Source organism: Myotis brandtii, unplaced genomic scaffold, assembly GCF_000412655.1.
Source record: "Myotis brandtii unplaced genomic scaffold, ASM41265v1 scaffold8, whole genome shotgun sequence".
NCBI lineage: Eukaryota > Metazoa > Chordata > Mammalia > Chiroptera > Vespertilionidae > Myotis > Myotis brandtii.
The window spans coordinates 5,011,806-5,015,027 of NW_005371219.1; the positions used below are offsets into that span (position 1 = coordinate 5,011,806).

Consider the following 3,222-nt stretch of genomic DNA (forward strand, 5'->3'; position numbering starts at 1 on the left):
ATTATTGTTATTATTATTATTATTATTATTATTATTATTAACCAAGCAGTCTGTTAGGTATTGGGGATATAGCGGTAATAGTAAATAAAAGACATTGTTTCTGCCATCATGGAAAAAAAATCAGTAATCCATAATTTAGCATAAATATAATCAAATTTACATACTTTCAGTCAGTTTTAGCTACCTATATCTGAGTGTGTATGTTTAATTTCATTATAAAAGACTATTTTTGAACAGATCTCAATTGATCTTTTATTGTTGAGACCAGAGACACGTAAATTAATCCTTCCCCCTTCCTCCTAAGTAACATTTGTGGGGTATTATATGCTAAGCAACACTCAATATGTTAGTTTATGTTAGCTTTTTACAATCTTCCCTATATTCCTATAAGCAAGTGTTATGCTCATTTACAGATGAGGAAACAGATGAGGCATTGAGTGGTTCAGTGACTTGTCCAAGGCTACAAAACCAGGCATTCAGACCACAGGTCGTGTATACAAAGGAGAAAAGAAAGTAATCATAGATAGTTGGTACAATCAGTTGAATTAATTCAGAGCACATCATGAAACAGGATTATAATATTTGATGTTTTAAGAGCCAACATTTGAGGTAATAACTCAAATCTCAAAAAATAAGGATAGTAAATTAAAATATAGTCTAAATGTATAATAAAATACTATATAGCCATTAGGAGTAATTAAGTAGTTATATGTTTCATGACATGGAAAGAAAGTATATGACTTATTGAAAGAAGAAAAAAAACAGATTACAGAACAAGTAGAGTGTTAACTCATTTGTGTAAAATTGAATGTATGTGTGTGGATACAGAAAGAAGTACCTGGAAATATGTTCACTACTAATATTATTTAGGGATGTTGAGATTTCATCTAAGCTTTACTTTGTACCTTTGAGTAATATATGAACTTATTTTTACTGTAATTATATATCAGTTTTATACAAATAAAGCTATATAATAAATAATGTAGAAAAGTATAATGGAAAGTGGACTCAGAGTGTTGCTGTCTAGGTCTTGGTGCTAGCTTTGGTATGACCTTGCTAGTCTTATTTTTGAAAGATTATATTTCATTAATTCAGAAGGACTTAGTTACCCATGGCACTGGATCACCAGCCTGGACTGACCTAGAAAACTGGGACAAGAACCAAAGACTTAATCTCAAGAGCTCCTCTTCCTCATTTCTTTTTCCTTTCCTTTTCTTTAACCTGCTATGCTGACAGTGAATCTTGGCTACACAGATAAGCAGAATTTAACCACTGTAGCCAAAAGAAAAGATTGGCAAAAGACAGGATTGTGGTCATTGTGGTTAGAACCCCACATCTGGTATCCTCGTGGTAGATGCATAGTTGGAGAGTAAGTTTGTAGGACAGGATGAGGAAGAAGTGCATAATGAGGCCTGGCATATCCACACACACAGGACCAACTCTGGCTAGAAATCTTTATATAGTGAAGATAATAAAGTGAATGCACAAGAAAATACCAGTTAGATCCAGGAAGTTCTCAGTACCCAGAGATATGTCAGAAAGAGCTATTAGAGAATTATAACCAAATGTGCTTTTAAAAATCCTCACCTTGGGATATTTTTTCATTGATTTTTAGAGAGAGTGAAAGGGATGGGGAGAGACACACACGGAGAGAAACATTGATTAGTTGCCTCCCACTCACATCCCAACCAGAGCCTACAACCAAGGTAGGTAGGGTTAAGCAGAATTTAACCAGAATCGAACCCAGGACCCTTCAGTCTGCAGGCCAATGCTCTATCTACTGAGCCAAACTGACTTGGGCCCAAATGTACTTTTTAAAAGTGGTCTTTAGGATTCAGGAGTGTTACCCAATTTTGCTATCATATTTTTAAAAAAAGCTTCAATCTTCATGTTATTCACTTATTAATTTATTTAGTCTCTTTAAACACTTATGGGACACCTACTGTGCTAATATGCAACAATTAATAAGCTGTAGACCTAGGAGAGGTGGTGGTACAATAAGGAAGACCTGTATGTGTACAGATATTATAGCACCATGTGGTACATGCAAAGATGGAGAAGAAAGAATACTGTAGTAGCCCACAAGAGAGAAAGCCTCCACACCTCAAAACTCTAGCAATAGCAAGAGCAGAAAACAAAGTCCTTTGTCTTACTAAAGAGTAAACAATTGTCTTACCATAGAGTAAACAATTGTAGGAAGATTTACACATCCCTGTAGGAGAGGAGCTTCCCATGCATTTCTGTTTAATAGAAGGGGTTTTATAACCTACTAGAGGCCCAGTGCACAAAATTTGTGCACATGGGGCGGGTGTCCCTCAGCCCAGCCTGCACCCTCTCCAATCTGGCACCCCTCAGGGGATGTCCGACTGCCGGACATCCCCTGGCAGTTGGACATCCCTCTCACAATCCAGGACCACTGGCTCCTAACCGCTCACCTGCCTGCCTGATCGCCCCTAACCACTCCCCTGCTAGCCTGATGGCCCCCAACTGCCCTCCCCTGCCAGCAGCCTGGTTGACAACTGCCCTCCCTGCCGGCTGATCACCCACAACTGCCCTCCCCTGCCATGACCTGCCTCCTCCACTGAGACCTACTTCCTCCACACAAGGTGGAGGAGACACTGGGACCAGCGTCCTCCACACCTCGCAGAGTCGTGGGACCCCCAGGCCTCACTGCGCGGAGCAGCTGCCAAGCCCCACCTCTGCTGTGTGTGCAGCCATTTTGTGATGATGTGAGGGCGTGACACCACCTAGGCTATTATTAGTATAGATCATTGGACTTACTCAGTTGTAGAAGGTCTAACTGATTACCCACTACCTCAAAATCCCAGACAATTTCCTAAATCCAGGGTAAAGACCCATAGTTAAAGGTAAAAGAAACCTCAATTCTCCTGAAATACACATGCACAGTGGGACCTGCAAGAAAAATGCTCTCTGGCCACTGTGGTTTATGTTCCCACCTGTATTAGAGTCCTAAGGCTGCATAATAAATCACCACAAACTTGGTTGCTTAAAACAACAGAAATTTATTATTTCACAGTTCTGGAGGCCAGATGTCTGAAATTAAGATGTCAGCAGGGCCACAATCCCTCCGTTCCTTGTCTCTTCCAGTTTCTGGTGGTGCCAGGCGTTCCTTGGCTTGTAGTCACTACATTCCAATCTCTGTGGTCACATTGCCTCATCCTCTTCTGTGTGTGTTTCTCCTCTGTTTGTCTCTTGTTAGGA

At 40.1% G+C, this 3,222-nt stretch overlaps 1 long non-coding RNA gene across 1 annotated transcript in view; it reads left to right on the plus strand.

Annotated features, from left to right (window-relative positions):
- Positions 1-1,889, plus strand: part of LOC106724338 — a 20,824-nt gene extending 18,935 nt beyond the window's left edge. Inside the window, exon 3 of the long non-coding RNA XR_001360094.1 lies at positions 1,878-1,889. This is a non-coding gene — a long non-coding RNA (uncharacterized LOC106724338). The remainder of the gene's footprint in view (positions 1-1,877) is intronic.
- The last annotated feature ends 1,333 nt before the right edge of the window (positions 1,890-3,222 follow it).